The following is a 17830-nucleotide window of genomic DNA, read 5'->3' on the forward strand; positions in this document are numbered from 1 at the left end:
TGTTCACATGTTCTGTTGATAAAATCTGGTGCTAATACTTCATGGTCATTTGTAAATAAGGGGCCCTCACTTGCCAGGAGGGATGGAGGTACCATATAATTTTTCATAATTCTCACCCAGGATTAATATTAACCCCTTGAGGGTCATTTGCAAACGTGGGTGGAAAGGAACGCTTAGATGTCACAGTCCTGGGACCACCTTGCAGATGCTTAATGTCCTACAACCGGGCCAGTCTTCCACAGCAAAAATCTAGGCCACCCAAGTGCCCAAACTGCTGCAGTGGAGGGACACCTGATGGTCCAGCCCCCTCTTTGGGCACCCAGAGGAACCTGGACTCTGGCAGGTTAGGGGCAGGGTCAATTCTAAAACCCAGGCATTTTTGTCCCCACAATTCAGTAGTTATTTGGTGACAGCAAATGGAATATAAACAACAAAGTAACTTGACATGATGTCATATATTTAGCTTACTCAAGAAACAAAGTTTAAATCCAGTCATTCTCCTTCCCACCTGACCTACTTTCCTTTCTCTTGTACTAGCACCAGATTATTACCCACCCAGCCTTAACATGGGTCCTGACTCCACTTACCTCCCTCCCAAACACCACATGAGATGATTCCTCAACCTGGATGTGGGACCAGCAATTACAAGAAGCTTTAGTGGAAAAGAACTGGTTATGCACAGATGCCAACTAAACACTGTAGAATCCTGGTGTCCCACATTAGTAATCATGACAGCTGTTTGCAAGTGTCCCCAAAGTTCATTTAAGACTCTCACTGCTAATTTTGCTGGGACATAAATATGAAACATGTGGACTGCTGGGCTGGACTGCTAAGCTGGGTCTCTAATCCAGGAAGCTCAGTGTCTGCTCCCTGCACCCAGCTCCCTGTTCTGTTCATGCATGTGCATCAAGAAGCTGTTTAATGTCCATTTTAATATCTTAAACAGTGCATTTCAATATTGTCTTCATCCACAAATACGTGTACCACACAGTAGTAATGATCAATCTTAGTATTTGCTTTCTTTGGTCTTAGAGAGTCAGATAAACAGATAGCAAAGATAACAAAGTCATAGAGGGCTATAATATAGTATTTCCTTTATTTCAATGACAAGATTTATTTAAAGAGCTTAGATATAACATCCTTGCATTTATGGCATCATTAAGCATCTGAAGCTGTTACATTATAAAAACTTCATTTCTAGCGAGATGTTATCAGTTAGAGAAGCGCTCGTAAATTTGAGGGGTTGCTGTCATCTCAGACGGAGTCCCTAAAAAATGTCAGCAATCTGCAGTATTGCCATCATGACAAGAACCCAGACAGATGAAATTTGGAAAGCCCTGTGGCTTTCTAGTGCACAGACATAAAATGTTATTTCAGAGGGAAAAGCCTGAATTACAGAAAGTGATAAATGAAATGGTCTAACATGCATTTCTCTTTCAAAGAACTAATACGTCTTTTGTCGATAATAACATCTGTCAGTAATTATGAAAAGAGCTGACAGATGCATAGTACTTAATATAAGCCAGGGCTGTTGTATCACTGACACAGATTCATTAATCCCCATAGCATCTCTACGAGGTTGGTACTACAATTATCCCCATTTTATTGGTGAGGAACTTGATAGACACAGAGGGTAAATGACATTTACAAGGTCGACAGCGAGAAACCAACACAGGTGTTCCAGCTTGAGTCTACGCTCTTGGCCACTTCTCTTTTTTTTTTTTTTGGTGGTGGGGAGATAATAAGGTAATTCTGGTGGGGGAGGGGAGGTAATTAGTGTTATATGTCTATTTTAGAGGACGTGATGGGGGCTGAACCCAGGACCTTATGCTTGCTAAGCATGCGCCCCATCACTTGAGCTGTGCCCTCCCCTCTAGAGTCTATGCTCTTAGCTTCTAATCCTCACTGTCCCACATGGTAACTGTGGGGGAAGTACAGTTCGTTCATTCATTCGCTCGTTAAACTCAGCCTTCCCAGTGCCTGAGATTCAGCAGTGAACAAGACAACATGCTTCCTGCCTTAAATGAGCTTGTCGCCTCCTGATATATTATCTTCATTTTACCCAGGAAGAAACAAGGTCAAGAAGATTAGCCTTTTCCTGTTAACACCGGAGGATACATGAGGTGCTTTATTTCAATTCTGCCATTTGACTTACACCATGGGGAGGGAAAGCTGCCTTGCAAATCCTGGAGCTCACAAACCTGTTAATCCTGAATTTTTTTTAACACTGTCCCTTACTTGATACTTGATCTGAGAAAGGATGAAGTAAACCTAAAAATGTTCTAAGAGAGCTTGTGGTTTATACAAGGTAACTAACCAGCCACTGTTTACTATCCTAACAGGAATCTGTAGGCATATTTCTTTTCTTTCTCTTTTTTCCTTTTTATGGGCAGCTTTTAAAAACCAAATCAAACCAACCAAACCAAATCACTGATAATTCAACAGCAGGTTCTAAATCACCCCCAAGACAGCAGCTAAACTCGGTTTAGACTTACAATGCGGTTTCTGGTGGTTGGATTGGAGAATGTATCTCTATGCTGAATATAAAAGTCATTCACGGAGCTCTTCTCAAATAGGGCAAATAAAAGCTCTTGTTCCGGTTGTTGATACTTTCATCCACTTGGAGGACTTTCATAAAACATCTCAAGTTATCAAAGGCCGGGTTTTCAGATCATTGGGCTTCAGAGGCAATATTATGTGCAGTATCTCAGCGTATGTACAGAACACCTCCCACAGGGGGTGTACTTTTGCAAATACAAGCTTGTCATCCAAAACCTACATTGGGAGAATGAAAACACAAACCGGGAAAGTATTTTCACATTTTTAGTACACAGATTTTTCTTACGTTGCTGGTAGTTAAAGCACTTGTGTAAACACACACATATGTCACACTGGTAAAAGTGAAGATATAATAAAAATAGATTTGCAATCCATCATACATTTTTGCCTTAAAGATAATTTCTTTGTTGAAATTACTGAAAAGTTATTTAAAATCCTTACAGTTCCTTCATAAAATAACCAATGTTTTAGATGAAGAAAAGCAAACTTGTTAATTTTTAGTCCAAATTAGTAACTAAAAATAGAAACACCAAAATATTCTTTGCAGTGGTATTGTAATGACAATTTTTTAAATTTCTGAAACCTAGGACTATTTACATATCTGTTCAATATAGTGTTAAACAGCCATTAAAAGGGATTTAAAAGATTTATATTTATTGATATGGAATATATAATAAAAGGAGAAAGTAAAAAAATGTGAAATGATAATTCTCCTTTTTGGAAGGGAAAAATATCTTCATTTGAACAAAAAAAGTTTAGAAGGATTTTATGATTCTTTATGTATAATTAAGGTACAGATGATTTTTAATTCCATTGTTCTTTCATTTTCAATTTTGGGGGGAAACTTTTTATAATAAAAAAATCTTTAAAAATGTTCTTGCATAAATACATTAATAGATATATTTATGACTATATTCTCTGGCTATTAAAAAAGATCTCCTAACTGTAGATCTGAAACATACATTCCATAATGCAGATTCTGAGTGACTCGCCTCCCAGCCCACAGCGAAGGCACGGCTAGTGTGACATGTTTCAAATACCATTCCAAGGAACATGCAGGCTCCCAGCCAATGGCTGCAAGGGGACTGACACTGATCTGGTTGCTCCCAGCTGCAGACCATCACAGATGAGGTTAGATCCACAGGCTCATGTTTTCTCTGTCAAAAGAAATCAGAAAATGTTAGGCTTTTACTTTCACCAGGGAACAAGAAGTTGTTTTTTTATGCAAAAAAATAACAACAAACCAATTTGAACCTGATGAAAAGACATTTACTCAAAACAGCACAGTAGCAATGAAAGTGTTCTGGCAGACAGGGACTTGTTGGATTCCTGTGAGTGCTGGACTCCTCACATGGAATTTCCTTGGCACTCCAGAAGGCCTGTGGTTGTCCTCATGGGTTTGTGGCCATAAGTGGTGCACAAAAGTCTCTGGCTTTGCCACAATTTCAAAGCCTTTTTGGCTTATGAAAGTTTTTGTCCTCAAATGGAGTTTTCTTGAGTCCAGTCACTGATGTCATTTACCAGAGTTACAGTCCAGATCTGATATTCTAGACTCTTAATATCTTGCAGACATTCAAATGGTTCAGGTTTGGATGTGTATTCACCTCTGCAGGCCTGGACCAAGTCCGATAAAGACACCCGGACAAGTTCAGCAAAATAAAAAGAAATTTTCCTCTCTGCAAGACTGAAATGTCTGTGAAGCTATAAAAACATCTGCACCTACAAAAATAGGGAACCAACTCATCAATAACATATCTATCCATAATGCATGGACATTCAAAATAAATACTGTATTTACTCCTATTAAATTCTATCTGGTTTTTGCCAAACTGTGTCCTAAACTGAAAGGAAGGTAGGTAAATGTAGAGAATTTTTTACCTTTTAAGGAAAAAGGAACCCTCCTACTCGATTGGTGGGAATGTAAATTGGTGCAGCCTCTATGGAGGACAGAAGAGAGGTTCCATAAAAAAATGAAAATAGACTTCCGTGTGATCCAGCAATCCCATTCATGGGTATATGTTTGGAGAAAAATTTAATTCAAAAAGACACATGCACCCCAATGTTCACAGCAGCACTATTTAAAATAGCCAAGACACTGAAACAACCCAAATGTTCACTGACAGATGACTGGATAAAGAAGTTGTGGTATATTATATATATATATATATGTATATATACATGTATACATATATATACACACACATATATACATACCATGAACACACACACAAATGGAATACTGTTCAGCCATTAAAAAATAAAATAATGCCATTTTCAATAACATGGATGGACCTACAGGGTATTATGCTAAGTGAAATAAGTCAGAGAAAGATAAACAAATATTCTATGTATTAACTTATATGTATATCTAAAAAATAAAACAAATTAATGACTATAATAAAACAGAAATAGACTCACAGGTACACAGAACAGACTTGTGGTTACCAATGGGGAGAAGGAGAAGAGGGGAGGCAGGAAGGGGTTAGGGGATTGAGAGGTAAAAAGTACTACGTATAAAATGGATAGGTTACAGGGCTGTATCATACAGCACAGGGAAATATAGCCATTATTTTATGGTGACTTTAAATGGAATATAATCTATGAAAATGTTGAGCCTCTATTTTGTACACCTGAAACTAATATGATGTAAATCAACGACTCAATTACAAAATTTTTAATCAAAGTTTTCTTTTCATATTATTTGCAATAAGTTAGAAGCCAGCACTCTCAATAGAAACATAGTGCAAGTCACAATTTTCCAGTAATTCCATTTAGAAAATAAAAAGCAATAAGTGAAATTAATTCCAGTAATAATTACATTTATCCCAAAATATCCAATACACTATCATTTCAAAAGTGTGATTGACACTTTTAAAACTTATTAATAATATTTTACATTATTTTTGTTGTACGAAGTCTTGAAAATCTATTATGTATTTTCCACTTATAGAACATCTCAATTCACAATAGCCACATGTGGCTCGTGGCTACCATACTAGACAGACCAGATTACACCATTCACACTTCTGATAAATTAGCTGCTCTTTCTTATTTAAAAAACTTGCAGAAAAGGGTTTAGATATGGCCTCTATCAAACAAAGCAACCGTGACGGTTGGGGATTATCTTCATTATAAAGTGAAAAATAAAGGTAAGAGAGCCATGCTTACACGTATGTTAATGTAACAATACCTTCTTAATTCATTCAGGACTTTACAATCTTTCTTCATATGCCAAGGATTCACTGTCACTGCGCAATGTTTTTCACTATTATCATCTTCGTGATTGAGAGGCTTCTGATGACCCTGCTTTGCGCATCTGTACATAAATTAACAAAACAGAGAAAAAGACCTTATTTAAGATAATTTAGGGGGGAGGGTATAGCTCAAGTGGACGATCATGTTCTTAGCATGCCCAAGGGCCTGGGTTCAATTCCCAGTACTTCTTCTAAAAATAAAATAAATAAATAAAAACCTAATTACCACCCCCCAGCAAAAAATTAATTTATTACTTTAATTAAAAGTTAAAAAAAGATAATTTAGTGCAGGCTTATCAGGCTACAAGAGCTACAATGAATGCCCCCACCCATTAATTTAGAAGAAGTCTCACAGTATTTCTCAACATAAAGGCTAAAATATAATTGAGAACACTTCCTGATGGTCAGAATCATTTTAAGAAAAATGTAGATAATTACGTCCGTGGTGTCAAATTTCTGTAAGAGTTGGGCATGGAACATTTAGTAAAAGTGATTTTGCAGCTATCTTTGAAAGAAATGCTGAGAAATGATCTTTTCTGTTGGAAATTAGCCTGCTTTTAAATTCTTCAGTAGGCATACGTGTTTACAAACCAGGCAGGAACTGGATTATATTTTACATATACTTTAGAAACTGATTTGAATTTTGCCCTTTACCTGCAAGGCTATTTCTTAGGTAATAACATAAGCCCATTTCTTAGGTAATAACATAAGCAGGCCACTATACTAAATTTTTTTTCCCTGTTTGCTTAATCCTCACAACAACTCTGTAAGCTGCTATTATTACCCCCATATAACAGATAAAGAGCTTGAGGCAGAAAATAATTTGGGTAACTTGGTAAATGGTGGAGCTGGGTAAGACTGCAGCCAGTCTGACACTCAAGTCCATTCTTTTCACCAATGTCGGATACTGCTACCTACATTCAGCAATGACCGCTAATTTCATATTTAAGTGTGTCATTTCAAAAAGTGCAAAGCTGTATTAGTACTGCTGTGTAAATTATCCGTTTGAGATGTGATTGCCAAAAAAAAAAAAGAAATAAAATCAGGGTGCCACTGAGGGGAGGGCAAACTGCATATGGACGGACACAAGGGGACTTTATGAGGACAAAGTTGCACAAATCTAGAAATAGATAAAATGGCTGACTTGTACAATTATAATGTGTGAATTTTATGGCCTGTAAATTACACCTTAATACAGCTATTAAATTAAGAAACTGGGATACCAAATTAAGACTAAAACACATATATATATCACACAAAGAACAACAGGCAAATATCAATATTTACTGCACCATTTTCCTTCATGCAGCTTCCGATCCTCACCCGTTCCTGAAAGGATGATTCATTTTTAAAATAGTCTTTAAATTTATTCAGCAAATAATTTTTGACTGCCTACTATGTACCCAGGACTAGTCTAGGCACTTGGAATAGATCAATAAACAAAACAAAATTCCTGTCCTCACGGAGCTTGGTTGGAGTCTAGCTGGGATGGGGGTGGAGATGACAATTCACACAACAGAGCAGCAGAGGAGGTGGCATGTTAGGAAAGAGGAACCATGGAAAAATCAAAAAAGGGCAAGGTAAAGAGAGTTGAGGGTATGGGATGAGGGTGATGTTGTATTAAATACCAGAGCAGGCCACACTGAGGACTGAGGTTAGAACTAAGACTTGGAGGTAAGAAGTCCCAGGTGGACGGAATAACCATCACCAAGGGCAGCGCACACCTCACATGTTCCAGAATGGGGACACGGCTGGAGCTGCGGAGAAGGGTCAGTGCAGGTCCTTCATGGCCTTGGAGGACGTTGTAAGGACTGTGGCTTTTACCCAGAGTGAAATGGGGAGGCACTGCAGAAGGACGACACTATCTAACTTAGGTTTTCGAGGCTCACTTGACTGCCGGGTGAGAATAGTCAAAACGGGTCAGAGATGAAAGGTGGGAAGCCTCTGAAAAGGGCTGTGCAGGAGGAGAGGACAGTGGCTCAGGGCAGGGAAGCAGCAGTCGAGGCAGGAGCCATGGTGAGAAGTGGCTGGGTTCTGGATATGGTTTAAAGGCAGTGTTAAACCAGATCTATTGACAGAATTCATGTGGTATGTCAGTGAAAGTCAGAGTAACTCTAAGCTTTTTAACCCAAGCAGCTGGATGGATTAAGTTTCCACTAACTGAATGGGGGAGGTTGCAGGAAGAACCAGTTTGGGGGGTAGGAGAACAAAGGGCTCAGTTTTTACACATGTTGCTTTTAAGATATCAGAGTTTCAATTGAAGGTGTCAAATCAGTAGAAGATTGTAAGAGTCCAGAGTTGGAGAGAAAAATTCTAGCAGGAGACAGAAATGTGGGAATCATGGGTCACACAGGTGGCACAGGAAGACATGAAACCCAGGTAGTCAAACATTAAGATAACCTGGCATTAACCATAGAAGTTGTCCTTGAGGGCCTGCCTAGTAGGTGTGGATATCAGTCCTAATTCCTGACCACTCGAGTTTTAAAAAGCAACTTACAAATGAATTCGTGCAAGACACTGCCTCCAGTGGGTGGGTCCAGAGCTGGAGTGGGAGAATTGGATGGTGCACGCTACTCCCTACGGTAGAATGTGTGTGTGTGTGTACACATGTGTGTGTGCGCAGGGGGATGAGATACACCTGGCTTAAGAAAAAGAGCAAGTAAGTCTAGAAGCTGAAAGATGAAAGAACATCCAGATATGGTAGAGGGAACAGGGGAAACACTGGGTACTGTAAGACATATGCCCATAATGCCATTTCCCACCATCCTTTCATCAGGAACACAGTTGGAAAGGGGGGAATTATGTAGATACGTGTGATGTACACAAACTTTCTGACTATGTAACACTGAATATCTACATATGTAGCAAGTTAATGATATTTATATCTGCTTCAAATTTAAAAACAAGTTCACAACAGAGGGAAAATAAAATACTGAGGACTGGTAGAAGTATCATAGAAGGCCTTTCAATGCTCAGAATGGAAGCAAAAGCAGCTTCACCCCACAAAGAATGTCAATAAGAGTCAAGAATGTTTATATTTGCTTAAGAAATTGAGAGTTACAACTTCCTGCTTTAAAGAATTAACATAAGAAAGATACCACACTATAAGCAACGTCTATACTGGAGATTTCTTAAAGCTATTTTAGTTCCTGCTTGTTCTGATGTACTCCAGAAACTCTGCAAAGAAAACCTTCTATTCAAAGGCTTAAAGGAATAAAACAAGAAATAACACTGCATTCTTTTCAGTGTTCTCTGTACCGAAAGTCACTTGCAAATGCAGCACCCTGCCACAGGGCTACATTTTTAACAATAAAGTCCTTTGAGCAATTTTTCAATCGCTATGTGACTTTGGGTCAGTCTCTCACTAAGAAGCAGAATGGAGTACCAGAAAATGACACATCAGGTCTAAAACTACAGATGTGGGAGATGAACCTACACCAGGAAACAGCTAAGTGGGAGGGTAAGGTTTACCTTTGAAGTTACCGTAAGTGCAGCTACACCTGCTCCCTGCTTCCCCTGTGAAGTGAAGAGCTAGTCTTTTCCAGAAAAGCTCTCATTCTGAGAACTGTCTTCTTTAAAATATTCGGAGATTCTCTTTTAAGGTTCTTGCACTTTTAAGCCTTTCCCCAACTCTACATCCTATAACAAGTGTAAAAATTATCCTATAGCCTATTGCTACAGAACATACTCTACAAAAGCTGAGGTTTCCCAGGGTTTGGATCCCAGAACTCTGCTACCAGATAATCCTAAAGCTTTCCTTCCATAACAGACTCTTCTGCCAATTCCCAGCTGCGGGCAAATTCGGCTTCTCAGACCAGGTAACTTTCTAACTCTGCCTACGAACACTCTGCTGCCAGTAAAGGAACTCTCAGACAGAAAGCACACAATGCCCCTAGTGAGGGTTGCCTCCTTCAATCAATCAAGATGCCATCACCAAGCAAATATTTAAACCAACTGCAAAACCTCTGAAGACAACTTACAAACAATATACTTTCTATGGAGGCATACTATTTGCTCTGGAGTAGTGATTTCCATTGGAAGGAACAAAGGACCACATGACCCAAGCAATTTTTTAAAACTGCACATAACCATCCCTCTTCACGTGAGGATTCAGGCAAGACGGTCTTACAGGCCTAGGTGTAACAGAATGACAGCACCTCTAGGAGTAGGGTGAAAAGTAGCGAGGTAGACTTCTAGTGAAAGGGGGTGATGTAATAGGCCCCATCGCCCACTTACCTACCACCACAGGACAATCATCTCAGATCGAGAACAAACACTTTGGGAAACAGGTTGTTTATATTTTTATGGTATTCTGGTGGAAATAACACCCTGAGTCATGTGAAGTTGTGGCTGCAAAATTGAACAGGGGACTGGACATTTTCACATTCAGGACAAAAGTAGCCCCTGGATAGCCACCATATCTGCTCTCCCCTTTGCCTGTTCACCCCAAAAGCTGCAGAACTCTCCTGCTTGCAATGACACCCACCACTTCTCACAAATTCTTGCAAAGTTCACATCAGCAGCTGGTGGTGTCAAAGTCGCCATTTGTACTGCTATGAAGTCCCTCCATTTCTTTATATCCCTTCTATTTTCTCTGTTGTCTTCCTAGCTACACTTGCATCCACAAGATGGTTACCGCACTAACATTGCCTCTGTAATCAGTCCAGGATATAGGAAGTAGAGATTCAACTGTAACCAGTCCCAGAATACTTGTCATCCCACTCTAGTGTCCCAAAAAATACTCTGGCATCCCTCATCTCACTCAAAGAACCACTGCATTACTTAGAGGTTGTAAAATTAGAGGGCTTTCTCTACTGGGAAACACTGTGGCTTGTGGTAGAGTTGTGATTTCAGTTTTTGCAACTACTTACAGGCAAAAAGACATGGCCCACAAATTTTCTTCAAGCGTTTGATATTTAAACTTTCATTAGATACAGAGCCAGTGGACTAACCGTAATCTATGAACATATGGTCATATTATCAAATAATGTTCATGTCTACCTTACAGACATGTAAGGACTTGGATTACACCTGCAGCCTCTAGGCCTTTAGAATTGGATGTGAAGCATCCTGTGAGATAAAAAACCTCCTATCCAGTCACAGAACACAATTACAGACAACATGACACTAATGTCACTGAATACTTTAGTATAGTCCATGTATGGTTAAGTTACATCTCCAATTTCTCAGAGCTGGAAAGGAGATGTCTAGAAAAGCTGGAAAAGCCCAATTACCAAAACAGCTCAAAAGTTAAAGCAGACTCCTGCACCTCCCAGAACAGAGGGCGGAGGGGGCATTGCCCACCACTCTGTCCTCCCCCAGGACGTGGCATGTGGGGAAGCAGGCAGGAATGGGTGGCTGGGACTCGGAGGTGGAGAGGTGATGAAAGCAAGAGTGGAACTGCTCTGGTCCTAGAACAACAGAGCTGTAAAAAGCTCGGCTTCAGTTCAACCAACTCCCTCTCCCACTTTCCCTCCCACCTACGTGACAAACAGAGCACAGCCAGGCACTTTCTGCCCATGACGGTGACTACTAGCAGGAAAGGGACCAGGATAAAAGCATGTCCTATAAAAGATCAGTCTGATTTTAAGGCTATGTTATAAACAATGAACAGCACTCTCAGAGTGGGACACTTGTGAGGCGCTCAAGTAGGGAGGAGGAGGTTGAGGATCCATTTCCAGCACTTCCATGTCTTTTATCACTCCTATTTCTGACCTTTCCTTTGCCACTTTTTGTAGCACTGCCATCACTGGCAGGTAAAGGGGCAGCAATGTGACTTGGCCGTTTGGCTGATGGGGCTACATTTCCCAGCAGTGGAATGAAAAGGCACTGGAAGAGGATCAGCTGGAAGATGTGCACTGCAGTCCTGGCCTGTGCCAAACACTAACCAGGTGATCCTGGGTTAGGCTCTTAGTCTCTCTGGGCTTCCGGCTGTTTACTTATAAAATAAGGTTTTGTCATTACACAAATATATCCAATATGAAATGTAACGTGAAAGTCAAACATAATGACATCTCACCTGCTTGCCTCAGGGAACTGTACAAGCACTGAACACTATGTGAATGTAAACACAGTCTTAAGAAAACTATTGAGATAAAGCGCTAAACTGAACATGGAGATAAAGTTTTTTGGATTTTCTTGGCTTTCTTTTTTAACTGCAACACTGAATTAATAGTTATTAGCTATAATCCACACCACCACCACTGCGAATAAATAAAGAAGGCAAGCACTGCCTGGATGCCTGTTATTGCCCGATGCTAAGCAGGGTGAGGGGTATAAAGGAGGCTGAACAAGTGAGTCTTCTCCAGTTACCAGCTAAGTGAGGAGACACATTGGAAATCACCCAGGAATGGTACCAAGTCAGTACTCAAATCCAAGATTACAGGCTACTGATCATAAACAGTACAGGAATACAAAGAAGAGCTAGAAGTATTTGGAATAAATAGGGAAGACTCTATGAAGGGGATGGGGCTCCAACTAGTTCTCAGGGCAATTCTAATCTGTTTTAACTGAGGACTGGATAGGAAAAGGCTGGTGACTCCTGGTTTTTAATAAGGCACAGGTTACCCTAGGAGGCTAAGTTACATAATGATTGGAAAAAATAATGTAAGTCCAAAATGATGAAGGGTCGAGACTCCCTGGCTGAGATCTGGTTGTGTTAAGTCTTTGACTTGACTGTAGATGTTGGAGCACCAAAACTCTAGGTTGACTGAAAGGGGGGGAGAGAATATCCAAGAATTCAGCAGAAGGAAAAATTCATGTATCAGGGATGAAAGCTCTTCATCAGAGTATCAGCAATCAGAATAGACACTTGAAACGAACAACATACAGTTCAAGAAGCTGACAAAATGTGGAGGGTGGTGAGAGAAAGACAAATCAAAGACCACTCCAAGCCTTTGTGTATTCAAGACCGGAAGAATGATTATCCCACTGAATAAGTGGAGACGCTGCAAGAAAAAAGATTATGGAATCAGCTTTAGACATGTTGAATCTGACGTATGAGCTAAGAGTAGGTTTTCTCTAAGAAGCTCAAAATTCAAAACTGAAGCACAGATGTTGAGTACAGACTTAAGATGCAGATGGACAAGACATGATAAATCTCCTAAAAGAAAACATAGGCAAAACATTATCTGACATAAATCTTAGCAACATTCTCCTAGGGTAATCTACCCAGGCAATGGAAATAAGAGAAAAAAATAAACAAAAGGGACGTAATTAAACTCATAAATTTCTTCACAGCAAAGACAACCATAAGTAAAACAAAAGGAAACAACAAACTACGAATGGGAGAAAATATTTGCAAATGATACGACTAACAGAGGCTTAATTTTCAGAATATATAAGCAGCTCATAGAACTTAATAACAAAAAAACAAACAACTCAATCTTAAAATAGGCAGAAGACCTAAACAAGCATTTCTCCAATGAAGACACAAATGGCCAATAGGCACATGAAAGAATGCTCGATATCACTAATAAACTGAGAAATTCAAATCAAAACTATAATGAAGTATCAGCTCCCATCAGTCAGAATGGCCATCGCTCAGAAGTTCATGAATGATAAATGCTAGAGAGGCTGTAGAGTGAAGGGTACCCTCTTACACTGCTGGTGGGAATCTAGTTTGGTGTAGTCATTATGGAAAGCATGGAAATCCCTGAAAAAACTAAAAGTAGACTTACCCTATGACCCAGCAATCCCACATCTGGGTATATAACTGGAAAGAACTCCAATGTGAAAAGATACCTGCACACCAGTATTCACAGCACCACTGTATACAAGAGCCGAGACATGGAGGAAAGCTAAATGTAGCAACAGATGACTGGATAAAGAAGTTGTGGCATATTTATACACTGGAATACTACTCTACCATGAATAGGACAAAATAAAACCATTTGCAGCAACATGGATGGAGCTAGAGATCATCATTCTAAGTGAAAGCAGCCAGAAACAGAAAAATACCAAATGATACCACTCATATGTGCAATGTAAAAAAAGAGAGAAAAAGACACTGTGAACTCATCTACAGAACAGAAACAGACTTGCAGACTTAGTAAACAGTCAAGGTTACCAGGGAAAGGGGATAGGAAGGGATAAATTTGGGAGTTCGAGATTTACAAATGTCAGCCACTATATATAAAAAGAGATTTTAAGTTAAGTTTCTTCTATATAGCACAGAAACCTATGTTCATTATCTAGCAATAATCTGTAATGAAAAAGCCGATACAGCCACCAACTGAGGAAGCAAGAGAAGAAAGGAGAGTTAGTTATGCTGGGCTAGAGCCGACTTCTAAAATCCTTGTCAGCCACTGAGGCTGCCCCGAGTACACTGAGCTTTCCTTCCAGGGACAGGCGGACATGACATGCGTCCTGCAAACCTGGGGCAGCAGAGGCCGTCCCCAGGTCTGGCCCTAGGGGAGATGGGAGCAAGTCCACCTGCTCCCCTTGGGGCAGCACCCCTCCCTGCAGCCCCCGCCACCTGACTGCACCACGCCTGCCTCTCAGGAAACCACTGACTTGAAAACAAGTGGTCCACGAACATGGGGCAGCGGCAGGGAGATGGGCAGCGACCTGGCAAGCTGGTAGATTTGCCCCCATCTCCCCCACGGCCTGTCAAGGGCTCGGCCTCTGCTGCTCCAGGCACGGTCCGCAGGTCAGCCTGCTCTCGGGAGGAGGGCACGGTGTGGTCAAAGGCAGTGGCGGGTTATGGGGTCTGCCCATGGGAGCCCTTGGATTTGCTTCAAACTCCCCAGCGCATGGCCTGAGCTTGGCCTCTGCTGCCTCAGGTTCGTGGAACTCAGGTTACAGGTCAGCCTGCTCCTGGAAGGCGGGTGCTGTGCTGTCAGGGAAAGGTGGCGGCTGCTATGGCGGGATTGGGGCTGCCCTGTGAGAGCGGGGGTTGCAACAATTTCCCGCTGCTGCTGCAGCCATCCCAGCACACTGATCGCACCGAGCCCATCTCCCAGGAGCAGACTGACCTGTAACCTGAGTCCCACTAACCTGGGTCTTTAGAGGCCGCCCCCAAGGTCAGGCCGCGGGTAAGATGGGAGCAAATCCAGGGGCTCTCATGGGGCAGTCCCCATTCCATCCGAGGCCCCGCGACTGCACCGCACCCGCCTGCCAGGAGCAGGCCATCGTCTGAGGGCCAGTCGGAGATGCTCTGGAACCGTCCACGCGCCCTCCCAACTCCCGGGGCTGTACCTGCTCTCCTAAACCCGGGTAGAAGCGACGGCAAAAACGCGGTGTTCAGGAACTACTAATACCGGGGTTACCACGAACCACAGCGGCGGCTGGGACCCGCCTCTGGGTCCTAACGGGACGCGCGGCCGGGACCTCACCTCCGCACCCCTCCCTGGGCGCATCCTCAGCTGCACAGCACAGGCGTCACCCGCCGGGTCCCCGAGAAGCGCGCCCCTACCAGCGCCCTCTTAACTGTCCGGCAGCGGCAGCCGAGCCGCGGGCAAGCGGCGGCCCAGGCCCCAGGCCGTGTTCCTCTTCCAGGAGCTGGTCCAGGAGCAACCGGCTGCCGCCAGCTTCCACGCGTTCTGGGTGGGTTCCGGCGTCCGCGCGTCTGTCCGTCTGCGCGTGCGCGCCCCTCCTCCTCCCGCCCGCAGCGCAAACTGCTCGGGTGGGTCTCCTGCTTTACCGGCCCTGGCCGCTGGGGCCGGGAGGAGCCAGGTGGGGCCCCTCCTGCTTGTCCCGCTGGGTCTCCATCCCCAGAGCCTTCACCCAGCCACCGACTGGGTCCTGGCACAGAACTAGAACCACGACTGCCCTAGGCTAGGCCTCACCCACCCAGCCCCACTTCCCCTGATCAACTTCCCCTCCCTGTTACTACCCTCCCACCACTGGCCAGGCCCAGTCTCCCACCAGACCTTGAAGACAGGGCTCCTTCTCCTCACACCATTGTCCCTGCCCTGACACTCCATCCTGCTAGGTCCTAACCTATGGCCCCTACACCCACAAGCTTACCCCTCATGCCTCAACACAGGACACCCAACAACCTGAAATTATCCCCCTCACCTCTCAGCCAGGTCATTTCCACTCTGATCGGGCCCCACACCTCTCAACCTGTACCCCCACACCATGGGATCCCCTTCAATCTGAGTGCACCCCTACTCTGAGCTCACTCACTCACCCCTCACCCTGTGGTTGGGGTGGGGAAATCCGTGCTCCAGTAATGATGACTACTGCCACCAGTGGGGGATCGAGCCTAGTGTGCACCTTCATAGTTAATGTCTGAGACTACAGGGTGAGGCAGGCTGGGCTGAAGGTGGTTCCAATTCCCGCCTTGGCACCCTGATCCCCGCAGCCTGTGCCTCAACTGACCCGATGGGTCAGGTTGATCCCAGGCTGCCAGCCACTGGCCTTGGGCTTTGGGTGGTTGATGGTACTGATGGTGATCTGGACCCCTAGGGCGGAGGCACTGGGCACGCGGACCTTTGGTGTGGGGGAGTTCAGAGTTTGCACTTGATCCCAGGGTTACACAGCAGATGGTGGGCTGTGTGCATGGGGCTGTGTGCATGGCATGGACTCAGCACAGGTGGGTGCAGGGACCTTGTTCATTCACACCAGGCCAGAGGGAAGAGGAAAGGGAGTTTTTAAAGTGTCAAAGTGAGGAATCCAAAGCTTTAGAGCAAAGTAGGAAGGTGCACTGGCCAGGCCACCATGGATCTCACCGCGACGCTTGTCCCTTGCATCAGGGGAGACTGGCAGTTGACTGGCCAATGAGACATCCCCTGCTGTGGTATAGTTTACAGGCAATTGAAGGGATTTTGAAAGGTAATTTTAATCCAATAATTGTCAGTTTCTCTGCGGTAGATTAGGTCCAAAATCATGGTGAATCTGGCAAGGATCCTGCCTGAATTCCAGCCTGGGACAGTGGAGGACCCACCCAGGAATCATCCACTTAGCTCTCACCAAAAGTCACTGTAATAGAGAAGAACAAATCTGACTCCATATTGGATCTGTTCCTTTTCTTTAACCCTCTGCAGTGTTTTCTAGGCTTAGACTTGCTAGCTCTGCACTTTTTGTAAAACAGGGTTGCCTTTAGCTTGAAATAAACAGGAGAGCCTATTCTCAAAAGTCTGAGTTTTAAGGATATTAACACTTTGCACTCCTATAAAGATAACAAGTTGCAGAATAGAAAAAGTTAGTTTTGTTGCAGGTTTTGCAGAAACACCATGATCTGACCCACGTGGACAGCTGCAAAGGATTCCAAGAACAAGGAATTTCTACACCAACAAGTTTGCAACAACCAACCACAGCCCCTCCACTTTTTAGCAGAATAAGAGCCTGAAGTTGACATGTGGAACATGGTTCTCCAAGATATTAGTCCGCCATTATCTTGGTTTACAGCTGTTTATGTAGACCAGGCCTCTGTAAGTCCTCTAACAAAACAAAAGTAGTTTTCTATTCTACAACCTGTTGTCTTTATATAAGTGCAAAAGTGTTAATATCCTTAAAAATCAGAGCCTTGAAAGTAGGCTCTCCTGTATATTTAAGGCTAAAGGCAACATTGTTTTACAAAGGTGCAGAGCTAGTAAAACTAAGCCTAGAAAAGAGGGCAAAGGGTTAAAGCCAAAAGGACAGATCTTCTATGGAGTCAGATTTTTTCTTTTCTATTATACTATATTCTATTTTTGTTTTAAGTATATAAGAATAAAGTTTAGCCTTTTTCCATTTTAAATTGTGCAATTTTAAGGAGCATTAATTGCATTCACAGTGCTGTGAGACCAGCACCACTTGTTTCAGACTATTTCCTTCCTCAAAGTAAAAGCTTGTATACAAAGAGCACCCCACGTCTTACCTCCCCCAGCCCATGACAAGCCCTAATCCCCTTTCTCTCTCTATGTCTTTACCTATCCTGGAGGTTCCCTATCAATGAAATCGTATAAAAGGTGGCTTTTTTTTGGTTTGTCTGCCCACATATCTTAAGTAGGGACGGGTGAATTATTTTTTTTTCACGTGAATTAGCATTTTTGTATTTTGAGAGGAAAGTCCAGATGGATTAAAGATGA

General features: G+C 42.7%; 1 long non-coding RNA gene across 2 annotated transcripts; it reads right to left on the bottom strand.

Moving 5' to 3' along the window:
* Window positions 1-2670: 2670 nt before the first annotated feature.
* Window positions 2671-15344, bottom strand: LOC140694785 (uncharacterized). 2 transcript variants are annotated; one of them, XR_012070422.1, is made up of 4 exons: window positions 15149-15344; window positions 5728-5875; window positions 3552-3716; window positions 2671-2775 (listed from the first exon to the last, which is right to left on the bottom strand). It is a non-coding gene; the product is annotated as an uncharacterized lncRNA (long non-coding RNA). The 2 variants fall into 2 exon arrangements; XR_012070423.1 differs by lacking the exon at window positions 2671-2775 and having other exon boundaries at window positions 3522-3716; window positions 5750-5875.
* Window positions 15345-17830: the final 2486 nt, after the last annotated feature.

Source organism: Vicugna pacos, unplaced genomic scaffold (genome assembly GCF_048564905.1).
Source record: "Vicugna pacos unplaced genomic scaffold, VicPac4 scaffold_104, whole genome shotgun sequence".
NCBI lineage: Eukaryota > Metazoa > Chordata > Mammalia > Artiodactyla > Camelidae > Vicugna > Vicugna pacos.